General features: G+C 39.3%; 1 long non-coding RNA gene across 2 annotated transcripts in view; it reads left to right on the forward strand.

The window, feature by feature from the left end:
- The first annotated feature begins 5,664 nt into the window (after positions 1–5,664).
- Positions 5,665–14,411, forward strand: part of LOC135199550 (uncharacterized) — a 355,175-nt gene continuing 346,428 nt past the window's right edge. For both annotated transcript variants that reach the window (XR_010311094.1, XR_010311093.1), the window contains exon 1: positions 5,665–5,784. This is a non-coding gene — a long non-coding RNA (uncharacterized LOC135199550). The remainder of the gene's footprint in view (positions 5,785–14,411) is intronic.

Here is a 14,411-nt window from a genome sequence, read left to right on the forward strand (position 1 = left end):
ATCAAGGCGTTAACATTCTTGAAAACGATGTTTAATTAAACTAATTTGTCCTCCTTTGATCAATAAAATAATTTGCATGACACATTTAGTGGGCCTAAATTGGACTTCTGATTTTCCCGCATGATTAGCCTAGGTCTATTTTCAGCAGCATACTATATCGGATACGTAATATTAATGAATATATATTTAAATCGACTATGATATATATATTATATATATATATATATATATATATATATATATATCTATATAGATATATCTATATATATATATCTATTTGATTATTCCCGTTATTCTTCTTTTATTAGCCATGTTCGCCTTTCTTCTTATCCTTTTCATAATTGCTTAACATAATTAACTCAGACCTCATTCAGTCTTATTTTTTATCGAATTCCTTGCATATCATCCTGTTCATTTGGACACGTTGGAAAGCTGTGGGAGTCAAAACTGACGAATACATTAAGAAAGGCTTACTTTCATTAAAGCTTTCTTAGGTTTATCAAAATAGATATTAATTCAAATTAGTTTCACATGTATACCTAGACCTACTACCATAAGCATATTATAAGTAGCTGAAAGGATAAGAAATATGAAAGGTTGTCGTTCTCATTTCAGTCTATTTCATAGTTTTTTTTTTTTTTTTCCTTTTTTTTTTTCCAAGTAAAACCTACTGCTTTAATCAAGGGTTGCTCTTTGACGGCTACAGGGTGTAACACGAGTGTATGCACATATTTTGGCGAATGAAAGATAAAGTTTCTTTGAACAGAAAATATTTTATAAACATCCATTTTAAGGCGTCCGTTGTCGGTGCGGGGAATTTTAAAATAACCGTTATCATTAGTGATGCTTTCATGCGATACGAGTTCGTCGGATCGAGTAACCTGAGATAGAGAAGAGAGCGGAGGTGGCGTATAGGAGTGATGGAATGATTAGGCCGATGTTAATAAAGAATCTCTCAATAAAATGTATTCTTTAGGTTTTGAAGAAAAAAAAAAATTCATGCATCATTGAAAGTGTTTCCCTCCCTATCCGTGGTATTCACTGGCCACCGATAAAAAACAAAAACAAAAAGAGTAAGCCTAACTGAATCTCTCATCCATCAAAGATAAGTTTGCTTATACATTAGACAACTATCAAAGATTTCAAGTGTAGATTTAAAAACCTCTTTCTCTCCATGTAAAGTATTCATCAGACACCAGTCATAAGCGTAGAGCTAGTCATGATTCCTGGTTCAGCAATGTCGTGACAAGGCACTAGAATTCAAAATTCACAAATGAATGTTGCTCAGCAACATTTACACCACTGTATTGTCTTGCTCTCTTGTGGTGCTTCGAGGTGTTCCACCTCTAGGCCCATGGTCTAAATTTTGCCGTTCTTTAAACAATTTGATTTTTCTATGTATGATTCTCTCCGGTTTATTAAGCTTTCTTGATATCTCTCCAACAGGAACTTGCACCGAATGCAGTGCAATAATTGTCTCTCGCTCATCGAGGGATGTTTCTTAGACCGATAAATGACACATTGACATTAGATTCCCGTGCACATAACATCAAAAGCAATAGAGTGAGGTCGCCTGGTTCACACTGTTAGGATATGTTTTTTTTTTTTTTTTTTTTTTTTTTCTTTTTTTTTTTTTGCTTTTAAATTTGATAGCATTTTGTGAGATTCCAATGTTTTCTGTATAATTTAACAAATGGAAAAGTTCAACTACCTTCATCTTAATATTGAAATGATAATTTAAGGACTATGTTTATGCGATACTACTAGTGATAGGTGTCTCCTATCTATTTGGTAATGTATATCTATGGTTGTGATATGACGTTTTTTATCACTTCGTTTCGTTCACGTCAATTTTGCTATATGGAAAATAGTTTTACACAATAACATAACATAATGTTCTAAAGATATCAGTGACTGTTTTTTAACGTCATTACATATGATTTCTTCCATCTTTAAAAAGAAAAATAGATAAAAAAAAAGGCATGAATCGTGCGTCAGGCAGGTAAACGAAAAATTATGAAACTCTGCCAAGAGTTTTTTGGCCGACAGTACTACCTCCAACAGTAGGTGTTACTGGGTGTGGCTAACAGGGAGGGAAGACGTTAACACTTCCTCTGCTGCAAGGGGGAAATACAAAAAGGACGAATAATTGGGTCAATAAAGCAGCAAGTAGTCCTAAAACTATAATTACAGCTAATTCACTTCTAATTGCCAGACCTCATAACCTGAACAATATGGGGAGCTTTGAGAGGTGAAAATTTTGAAGGAAGAAGCATTACTAGGATAACAGCTAGGGAGAGTGGCAAGAGCTGCTATTTGAAGGTTCTGAAAAATGTTTACACTTCCCAATGTGTCCATGCAGGCCAATGACAGAGAAAACAAACTGAATGGGAAACTAGATGACCAAACCACCCAGAGGGATAGGCGAATAGACGGTTCAAACTAAATGATCCTACTAATTTTTTACTTTTACACTCTATCATCCTCCCACCTGACGCAAGAAATACAGATATCATAATAGAGGTGTGATTCATTTAAAAAGTGGGCCTACAGATTTCCAGGAAAATTTAATAAATTGTTTACAAAGCATAAAAATGGACCAAGTAATCATTAATTCAACAGAGATGCATTCTAACCTACCTTCAGAGTACCATGAGTCACAATCACAAACAAGGATGCACCCAAGAGATGATAATTTGTAAACTCATGGATATCTCATTCAGTTTTCATTTTTTGAAGGAATCTACATAACAGAAACCTTCCTAAAATGTTCTTAATAAGAAATGCTTAAAATGGTTGTTTTTATTTTAATTTTTTTTTTTTTTTTTGGCTACTCTTCAAAACCAAATTATTTCTTATATACCCTAATTTCACTTCATTTTCATGTGAAATCTATTAGAGACAATATTTTACTTACAGTGTATAAGCTCATGCTATAAACAGCAACACACAAAACTAATCATTGACCTAAAAACAGGAGCAATCTCATTTCCTCTAGTATTCGGGCATTATTTTTTAAATTTCCATGTAGTATATAGTCCTTAGCCATAAATTGCTAGCTATATAGCACATAAAACTTAACATTAATCTAAAAGCATGATTTATAATCATGTTTAATAGTCATGACAAGAACTGGCAATAATTTTTATCTCCTGATCAGTGACAATAGTTATATCTGAGTGGTTCTGCTGATTTTAAAATGTGATCAATAAGCAATTGCTCTGCACTTTTCAGCTGTTCAGAACAATACCCTTTTTCATACACTGGCTTAAAGTATGTCAGTTCAAATAACTTGAATTTTTTATCAGTAAGGAATATGTAATTAACAGAATCCCACAATTTATAATTTTGCCTAACTAACTGTAATGTGCATCAAGGAGGAGGGAAAAAATTTAACAAGTAAACATCGGCGCAATCTAGTTTTCTGTACAGCATATAATGCTGTAGGAGCTGCGACCCATGAAACTTTCTGCCAGGTGCAAAATAATGGCTACAATTAACATTAAACAAAATTAAAACTACTGAGGCTGGAGGGCTGCAATTTGGTATTAGATGATTGAAATGTGGATGATCAAAATATTAACTTGCAGCCCTCTACCTTCAGTAGATCTGAGGTTGGACAGAAAAATGCAGACAGAGAAAGTATGGGCAGAAAAGTGAGAACAGACAGACAAAGCCATCTCAATGGTTTTCTTTTACAGAAAACTAGAAAGCAATGTATAAAATAAAACTGAGGATATAACATTATACTATAAATTTCATATGAAAATAACACCGCTAATATAAATAATGAAAAGTTTATCACCACTATACTGACTCAGCTTGACAACTAAATTGACTCATTATTCATTGGGAATGCCACAACTCATTATAAATAAGCTGGCAAAAATTATATCACAGACCCTGTTGAGGACAGCCTAATACCAATGCAGAGGCTACTGGTACAAATGTTACTGAAATTACATCTTGGGCCTCCCTAGGCATATAGGCTAGTGAATTTCTTCAGGCTAGCCCTGTTCTGTTAAAATATAAACTTCCAGTTCAGTAAATCAAAAGTGGGCTTATAACTGAAGAGAACTGCAATTTATGAGATAGGCCAATGCATGGTAGGCTAAAAAATGGGATTGCGTCTACTTTTATTAGGTTTTATGTATTGGAATTTATGGTATAGGACTGTACATGTAAAGCTAAACTATTATGCCTAGCCTACTGAAGAAAATTTTATTGCTTTTACTTCTAAGGGCGTTTCCTTTTAAGTTTATCATGGGCTACAATTTATATACTGCAATTTACTACACAGGCCAATACTTAGACTACTGGAGAAAGTAAAACTTTACTTTAGATAGTTGCTAAGCTACCTACTGCAATTTATGGAATACTACTAGGGGCTATAGGCCTATACCTACTAGTACCTACTTGGAAAGCTAATTGCTTTAAATTTTAGGTTAATGATAAGTCTGACATACCTTATAGACTTATTCCGTCTTCTACACATTCTTCCAGTGTTGCTGGAGTCGCACACGATTACCAGTAGATCCAAAAGTAGGTATTTAGCAGGTAAGGTTAGGCCTAAGCTCCCTAGCCAAGTTTACCCTCCAATTAAATCCAACGATCCAGCACCATCCTCTACTAGATCTTACGTCTTTCAAGTCCCGCTGGTCTAATTCATCATTAAGCAGTAATTAAATAAATACGCAACACTTTATACAGAATACTCGATGTATTACGTTACACGTAAACAATGACGCAAACTGCCAGAAGTAACAGGAGAGGAAGCACGATATCTATCTGCTGTTTCAGAGTCCGATATTTTATATTTGATTGTGCACACCATACAGCACAATGTCAAGAAAATCGCAATTCTTTGTCATTTTATTATGTTACTGTCTTTCATTTTAATTCATTGTATGAAATATATGACTCATTTATCAAATTCTATTACGTTGAAAGTGTTTTGACATCGATGCCAATGTTTACTGCTTGACCTTGTACACTATAGTACAGCCGTAGTACCAGTAAAATCGTAATTGTTTGGTAACTGTTTATGTTATTGCCGTCTCTCATATTCAATCGTTCTATAAATGATGCTAGTTATTTCTCAAGGTTATTTTTATATCAACAGTAAGTTATTTTCGATAATTATGAGGTTTAAAGTGAGATTTGTAAATCACAACACAAGGAGACGATTACAGAGATTTTCACGGAAGCGAACAGGAAGCAAGTGTTTTACTGTTTCTGGTTGTAACACCATAAAGCACATTGCCAATAAAATCGTATTTTCCGTAATTCTTTAGTGTTGTCGTCGCTCATTTTGATTAATTCTAGGAAATTTCTTAATTATTTATCAGATTGTTTATATTGCAAGTATATTGCCTTTGATACGTATAAGGTTTAGTAAAATGTGGACCGAATAGTCACATTCCCAATGAAATAGTTATGCTATCTTTATTAATTCTAGAACTGATGCTGGATATTTCTCAAGTTTTTTTTCATTAACAGTAAACTGCTTTATATATATATATAGTATATATATATATAATATATATATATATTTATATATATATATATATAATTGTGAGGTTCAACTTGTGGGTTTCGTAAATCACAGCTAGAGGAGCCGATTACACAGGTAGTTAGTGTATGGCTACTCACCAGTTAGAGGTTATCGCCCGTCGGAATGTCATTCCCCTCTCTACTAGTTTCTCTTGATTCTGTGTCAGTGTTTTTATGTCGTGTATGGAATAATTCACCGGGTTTTATCATACAAATCAGCCGAAGCCATCGGTAAGTAACATCTGTGCTTTTAAGATATTTGGAAAGCTGTAACTTGCTGTTGAAATTCAAGTGCAATAAAGTAGGTTAGGCCTAGGTAACCCTTTCAAGGTTGCATGAATGTTGCTTTCAAAACTAGCCTTAGCGTAATGCAGCGCGAATATAAAATTGAGTTATTTGATATATTTTGATGTGATTTTGTTAAAGTATGTCAGTTTATATTTATTTTCAAACGAAAGGCTTCGGAACAAAAAAACAAAAAACAAAAGTATTTGGTGGCACATGGTGCTACAGGAGTTTTAGCCTATTCGCCGTTTATTATTATTTTTTTTTTTTTACGGCGGTGGGGTAGAACAATCGGGTTTTTGTGGGATTTGTAGATGATCATCGTTTTGTTGTAGTGCTTTGCTCGTCAATAATTGGAAATCCACATAGGAATTTATACACATACGTAGCCTATAGGTAGGCCTAGATACATTTTTTTTTTTTTTTTTTTTCCTTTTTTTTTTTTTTTTTTTTGTGTGTGTGTGTGGCAACCCAGCATTTGATACTAGACCAATGTTGTTTAAGCATCCCCCATTTCCCGGTAATTCTATACATTAGCTCCGCCACTAATAATTTTGGTAAATCTAAAGGAGAGCTCCGTCTCTTGTTTGCAGAATATATATATTAATATTGGTGGCATCAAGCAATTACACCCTTGTTCCCATCTAACAATCTTGGGGGACCCCAGTGGGAACCAGGGTTTTTGGGGTGGGAGGAGCAAGAGAAAAGTGATTTCCAGGGCACTACCTAACCAAACAAACCACCTAACCTAACCTAGGGCACGTACCCCTACTCAGGCATAGCGGGGGAGGGAGGCTTCCCCCCCCACCAGCGACCCCCCATTAAGGGCACTACCTTCCCTGCACACTTCATGACAATACCAAAAAATTTGAGCGGCCATTAGGCTAACTGAGAGACAATACTCCAGCATATTTCACACAATAATCAAAATATATACAGGAAATAGTTTACCTTACAGTGGAGGATAGAGTTCAGCAGCAGCTTTCACAAAGGCGTGAAACCTTTGTAAGGGGTCTTGAATGTGCAATTTAAAATATGCAACGGCGGAATATCCAACAAAATGTTTTTTACGTCAGCCATATTTTGGGACTAAATTCTTGACATCTCTCCACCGTCTCTATGGTATTGGGTTTGTGGATCAGCAAAATTTACACTCTTGATTAAGCCATTAAAATAGGTGATACGACAGAGACAACAACATGAAGGACTTTGTTTTTTTCTGTAGGTACAAATATTCAAGTTGTGTTTTCTAGACCGATAGGACTTACTGCCACTAATTTCCATCTTCCGTAGAACATACATAGTATCTTCTTTCAAGGTACAAACACATTTATACTAAGAATTGGCTGGAGCACTTATTAAGATTTACCATAATTTTGATAATATTTTTTATTTCTGATGAATTACTTAGTGCTTTATCTAAAGCTGACCTTTTTTTTTTCTAGGAGGAACAGTATTTTTACCCAATTTGTTAACCTTTCCAATCTTGGGGGACTCCCAGTGGGAAACCGGGGTTTTTGGGTGGGGAATGAATTAAAGAATCCGTTTTAGCATACGGATAATGCCACATGTAGAATTAGCAATAAACAAGGCCGCCAGCTAACCTAAACAAACCACCTAACCTAACCTAGTAGCTGTATCCTTACCTAGCAGGGGGGGCTTTGCCCCCCTTACACAGCCATATTAAATATAAGACAGCCTAAAACCCTTTGTGTACTTACTTAGGTTGGAGCCTATGATCCAATACTTTAAAATGCAATTTAAAATAGCCAAGAGCCAAGTGTCCAACAAACTAATCCTTTCGACATCCGTATTTAGGCAACAGATTCTTCAAATCCCGCCACCGCCTCTCAATAGTATTAGTATGAACTCCAGTGTGTGGGTCCACAAAGTTCAAGAGAGTGGTTGACTCTTAAATGAAGAAATCCCTCCTCATTTAGGCAATCGTATGCCTTCCAACAGTCGGAAATGATGGTAGTGCCGGGCTCTATATAATCCTTTATCACTGTTAAAATGGCACTTTGTCCCTGCTTTCTACAGGAAGAGTAATTGAGACAAGAACTTGGGAGAAAATCCACATGAATTAATGTCAAAGTAGATAGTAAATGAGAAACCGCACCAGAAGTTGAAGGTTCGCACACCTCCATGGGTCTCAAAAGACTGAAAAATTAGCTGTGGAAATTGTGTGAAAAGTGTCGAAAAGTGTTAGTTTCCTAGTAAAACTGTCACCTGATTGGGTATTCAAGTCACCTGATTCTAGATTTGTTAAAATGCGAGTCCCAAGTAAAATGTAGATAATTATCATTGGTTAAAAACTATGACGTTAGGGTGACGTCTTGCTACGTAGAATACAGTCGATGATGTAATAATGACATAATCTGTGTTTTTAACGTACAAACGAACAAACAAGAGCTCATTCTGAAGAGGAATTTAAGAGAGTTATGAAGTCGAGGGACTTAGTTTTTTTCAGGTGGGTCAAATTTAATTTTGATTTTTAAACCACTTCTAGACCTAGCACCGCTTAGATTTATATATCAAACGAAACCTTGGACTTACCTCTTTTTAGTGAAAGTATTTAAATTTGATAACTTGCTGGCGGAGCAGACGGTAAGAATTACCCATTTCCCAAACCCTCAAATCTCCCCATTTCCCACATCCAAACACCTTCATTGCCCACGCATCATCATTTCCCACACGTTTTTCTTGCCCATCCCATGCTAGGTACCTTACGGCTAGATTTTGCATTTCTTACACCAACACCACCTCTTCCCATTACACTGGTTTCCCACATCATAGGCCTACCATCCATGGCCACCCAGCTCCACAGGTCTCGTGACAGTAGTTTTTTTTATGGGTGTGCTTGCATTAGCCTATATATAGTTGATGTCTAATAGATAGCCCATTCATTTTGCATCTTCTCTTAAACTCACTTTCTCCGTGTGTGTGTTCTTTTTCCCATTCTCATCCATATCAGGTTTTTCCATCTCCCCCCCCCCCCACCCCACCCCCCCTCTATCTTGGAGGCACTGTGTTCATTGATTTTTATTATCTTATTAGGTGAAATATTTGGAAGAAAATGCTTATTTGAACAAAAAGAGTAGTATCCCAGTAGACAGTACTTTTACCATCCTTGAGTGTGTCACCTTAGACTACCTTAAAGTAATAGACTCATAGGTTTTTTGATACTTTTCACTCTCATAAGTGCTTATCATACATCCTACTCTAAATGTTCCTCAGATGGTCAGCACACTATCCGTAGGTGTTTTGTTATTTTAAATTTTCTTTTATTTTGCTGAATTTCATAACAACAAACCAAACGTTCACAAGATCCATGAATACAGGTGTCACCAAACAGTTTTAGGGTGAAATTTATCCTTTATATAAGCTAAATTGCTAGTACAGTATTGTACATCAAGTTGTGTATTTGGACTGAGAAAATAATTGTCATCAGAAAAGTCTGCTGATGAGTTGACAACACTGGCTGCGTTGATGTAATCAAAGACGTGACAAGGGTGGAGCTACTCTTTATACAATTTCATTGTCTCTAACGAAATTTTAAAAACATTTTTGTGGGGATTTATGTCCATTCTGTGAATTTTTCAACAAAAAGCTTCCATGTTCCACATTAAGGTGCAGCTGACAGAGGTGAGGGTGGTTCCAGGGGCTGGCATATTTTGCTTACACTTTCACCCGTTGTATTTTTCTATGTATAGGAATAAATGCCTTATTCTGATGTGCGTACATTGTTAAAAAAAACTGAATAAATAAAAATTATTAAAGGAGTGATAGTTAAATATGCAAATAGGGTTTTCTGGTAATTTTTGATGTGATTTGATGAATTCAACATTCATTTCTATTAGAATCAACCCACTATGTGCACCTCTCAAGCTAATAATGGAGGATCACAGTGGAAGATCATAATCTTAACTCTTAAGGTCAGAGAAGGTAGAGGAGGTATAGCGGAAGCACATAGAAGACAATAAACTGCTAAGGTTTGTAAGCAATGAAATAATGCTTCTCAGTGATATATGATGTCCTAGGTTAACTTAGGTATCCTCTCTTGGTCAGGTAGGTCCTGGTGATCAAGGTTAGGTTAGGTTAGGATGCATTCATGCATTTTACTTCAAAATTTACTTCATTATTTGCTGCGTCTTATGTAAGGTTAGGATTTTCCCCCTGTTTGTTGAAAAATTTGTATTCCACGTTAAAATAATCTTGGTTTCCTCCTCTGGTTCCTTAATTTTAGGGTTAGTAGGATGTGTAATAGATTAAACACTCATTTGAAACAAACAAATGCCAAGTTCTTCAGCATCACACCAGAATTTATGTACAAAACTGGATTTTACATTTGTATTTAATTTTAGGTTATACAAGTATGTAACCTGTGCCCTAACCTTCCCTAAATTAACCTAATTGTTGTCTTATCTAAATGTGGTTGGGTGTGTTTTGATCCCTAGATCCTCTTCCCAGTTTTGTCTTTCTGTTTAATGCTGTGAATTGTACATTGAAATACAGGACACCCTGTGGTATGGGTGTAAGAATACTACCACCGTAGGTCCTACGTGTTGTAAAAGGCAACTAAAAGGATATCTGCTGCCTTGCAGTCTTACGTTTTAAGTAAAAGGCTATGCCCACCGCCAATAACAGTGGAAACTGCTGCCTTGCAATCTTACTTTTTAGTAAAAGGCTAGGCCCACCACCAATAACTGTGGAAACAGCTGCCTTGCAGGTGGACTTTTTAGTCAAAGGCAAGGCCCACTGCCAATAACTGTGGTTGATGACAGCAAGGACATGCGGTCGTAAAAACCCCTTTGCCAAATAATAAACCATGCCTGATTTGTAAGGAAAGACGCATCAGGCAACCGACCCCTTAGTGTGGGGATAACGGAGGAAAGAAGAATTGTACAGTGAAATGCAGGGTTGCATGCTAATGTAAGACCAGGATTTTCACTGTGGGCCTCCATTACTTTTAATCACAGTGGGGTTTAATGAAGGTGAAAACAAAACTTTTGGTAGCAATGAAAGTTAAATTTACCAAAAAAAATATACCTACACAATGTATCAGAGAAACCATATTGTTCATTTTTAATCACTCATTGCCTGAGTCATTACCATTTTGAGAGCGTTTACAAAAGCAAATATAACATGCATTTCTAAATACCAGGTCTTCTTGGTGAGGACATCTCTCTGACAGCAACAATGCATGTTAACCCAACTTGACATACAAACATGCTGTTCGAAATGTCAAAGAGAGGATAACAGGTTAACTCCGTTCCAGATCTTTTGTATATTTTTTTTTGTTCATGCAACTTACCTGTCAGATATATATATAGCTGATAATTTCCGACACCGACAGAATTTAAAACTTACGACACACGTAGTGGGAGTCAGGTGGTTAGTACCCATTCCCGCCGCTGGGAGGCGGGTATCAGGAATCATTCCCATTTTCTATTCATAATTTTTCTGTCGCCGGTGTTTGTGAACATCTGTTTACAGCACCTCCGTCTGGATTTGGAAACTTATTGCTACTTGAGTATCCCTTTTGGTTCTTTTTTTTGGATTAATTGATTGGATCGGTGGCTAGGCACACGTTATTAGTGGATTGATTTGATTTTGGTTTGGATTTTTCTTGGAATAATATGTCAGGGTCTAGTACAGCTAGCGCTAGGTTCTGCTCTAGAACTGATTGTAGAGGTAGGCTACTGAAAGCTTCAGTAGACCCACATACGGTATGTAAGAGTTGCAGGGAGCATGAATGTGTGTATGAAAGCCGTTGCAAGGAGTGCGAAAGACTAACAGATTCTGAGTGGAAGGCGTATGAGACCTATCTTAGGAAACTTGAAAAGGATAGGTTAAGGAGGTCTTCCTCCAGGAGTGTTTCAGGCGTTCAAGATATTAATGTTTCTCCTGTTAACCCTCCTTCTGTTAATGCTCCTAACCCTGTAGTTTTGCCTCCGGGCCCTGAAACAGTGTCTGTAGAGAGTAATACTTTATCCTTAATATTGGAGTCGATTCGTAATCTAGAATCAAAAGTGTTGGCTCTTGAGAGCAAAAGTGACGTGCAAAAGTGCAGTGATACCCCTTGTGTAGTGGAGGGTGCGTCAGATCGGCCTCGTTTCGCCTCTAGGCCTGGACCTCTGCTTGAACTCCCAGGACCTGGGGAGGGAGCATGTCGAAAGCCGAAGGAGGGTTACAAGGAACCCCCACCGATCTGACGTGCCTTCGGCAGAGTTAACTGAAATGAAAATCCCCAGACTGCCAGGGAGCTGCGCGTGCACGCCTCCTCAAGGAGTGTTTTTCGTCATCGGAGGCTTCATCCCCACGTAAAGGATGGAGTTCTCAAGGTGCTTCACGTCCGCTGAAAAGGACGGCGCGTAATGTTGACGCTTCACGTCCTAGTTCGCCGCTTTTGCGATCTTCGCCTGACAGTGCGTTCGCTGCTTTTCCGCCGCAGAAAAGGCGTAGAGAGTCTTCGGACTTGGATTCAGTTAGCTCGTGTGAGCGATACGGTCGCTCCAGAGCTCGGGAAGAGGCCGTACCTGGGAGGAGGAGGGGGGCGTCCCCTCGCCGCTCTCCTGCTCACAGGATCAGTCCCTCCCCAGAGCAGGAAGATTCGCCTAACAAGAGAATGATTCAGTCACTGCAGCAGCAACTTCAGGACGCTCTTGCTGCTAGAGAGGCTCTCCGCGTCCGTAGGAAGGATGAGAAGCTTCCTGTGAAGAAGTCAAGACCCGCTCTTTCTCCTCGCTCGCCTCTCTCTTCGTTCGAGTCTCCCTCTAGAGTTCGTTCTGCTCCCCAGCAGCTCTCTAGAGGAGGTGAGAAGTTCGCTTCTCGCTCTCAGGGTGATTATATATCTCCCGCTCGCAAGTCTTCGCATGTTCGCAAGCGAGTGATCGACGCTGAGCGCGCTTCTGTGCAAGTGGAGCGCGCTTCAGGTGCCGCCAGACGCGCACCTGTTGTGGATAAACGTGCACCAGTGAGCGGCAGCCGCTCGCTGACGGACGCTCGGCGCGCACCAGTGGAAGCCAAGCGTGCACTAGTGGACGCTCGGTGCGCGCCAGTGGACGCCAAACGTGTGTTGGTAGAAGTCGAGCGCGCACCTGTCGGCGCCAAACGTGCGGATTCGGACGCCAAGCGCGCGCTGGTAGACACCAGTCCCTCACCGATGCAAGTTCAGGTGGATGAAGGAACCCTTCATGGTCGTCAGTTTTCTTCAGAGTTTCCTCCTACTTCTCCAGTTTCTGAGGAAGGAGTTAGCGACGATTTAGTAGAAGCAGAGGAAGAACAACAAACAACTACGGTCTCATCGGACTATAAAGTTTTGATGCGTCTGCTACAGGCGGAGTTCGGAGAAACTTTTCAACCGGAAGCCCCTCGTACTCCTCCTTCTCAATTTTCTTCTTTTAAGGCAACGAAGGCATCGGGGTTCATTAAAATGAAGAAGTCGCTTTCCACGAAGCAAGCGTTCCGGAAAGTCAATGAATGGATGGAGAAGAGGAAAGCGTCAGGAAAGTCCTCTTTAGCTTTACCGCCTTCAAGACTCTGCGGTAAAGGAGGCATGTGGTACGAGACAGGAGAGACATAGGAGTTAAACTACCAGCCTCTGCTCAAGGTGACTTTGGGAGCATCGTAGACGCCTCCAGAAGAGCCCTTCTGTCTTCATCAAAAGTCACGTGGACCCATAACGAGTTCGACTTTCACCTAAAAGGCCTCTTCAGGACTCTAGAGGTCTTCAACTTTCTTGACTGGTGTCTTGGAGTTTTAGATGCAAGGTCAAGGAGTTCTGATACTATTAGTCTGGGGGAGCTGTCCAGCGTACTTTCTTGTATGGACAAGGCCGTCAGGGATGGTTCTGAGGAGTTGGCTACGCACTTTAGCTCGGGGATTCTTTAAGAAGAGAGCGCTCTTTTTGTAACTTCACGGCCAAATCCGTCTCTCCAACGCAAAAGGCGGACTTGCTCTTCGCTCCTTTCTCAGACCATCTCTTTCCCCAGGCTATGGTTAAGGACATAGCTTCAAGCCTTCAGGAAAAGGCAACGCAAGATCTTCTGGCTCAGTCTTCTAGAAGACCAGCAGCTGCTTCATCTTCTGGAGCTTCGTTTGCCAAGAAATCGAAGCCCTTTCGTGCTGGACTTTCCTCGAAAGCAGCCTCCCGAGGAAGAGGCTCTTCCAGAGGAAAAACCCCTGCTCCGTCAAAGAGTAGGAAGTGAGTCGGAAGTCCTTCAGACGCCGGTAGGAGCCAGGCTTCTTCGATTCGCGAGAGCCTGGGAAAAGAGAGATGCCGACCCTTGGTCGCTGGATGTCGTGAGGACAGGGTACAGGATCCCGTTCTTGAAGTCGCCCCCGCTATCCTCAACACCAAAGGATTTGTCTCCCTCTTATCGAGGAGAGAAGCAGAAAGTGCTTTTCGATCTGCTGGAACAAATGATCGAGAAGCAAAGCGGTTAGAACAGGTCTTCGACCTGGAATCACCAGGGTTTTACAACCGCCTGTTCCTGGTGCCGAAACATTCGGGGGGGTGGCGACCCGTCCTCGATGTCAGCAGTCTAAATCTCTTTGTGAGAAAGAAGAAA

The sequence above is a fragment of the Macrobrachium nipponense genome, chromosome 23 (genome assembly GCF_015104395.2).
Source record: "Macrobrachium nipponense isolate FS-2020 chromosome 23, ASM1510439v2, whole genome shotgun sequence".
Lineage (NCBI taxonomy): Eukaryota > Metazoa > Arthropoda > Malacostraca > Decapoda > Palaemonidae > Macrobrachium > Macrobrachium nipponense.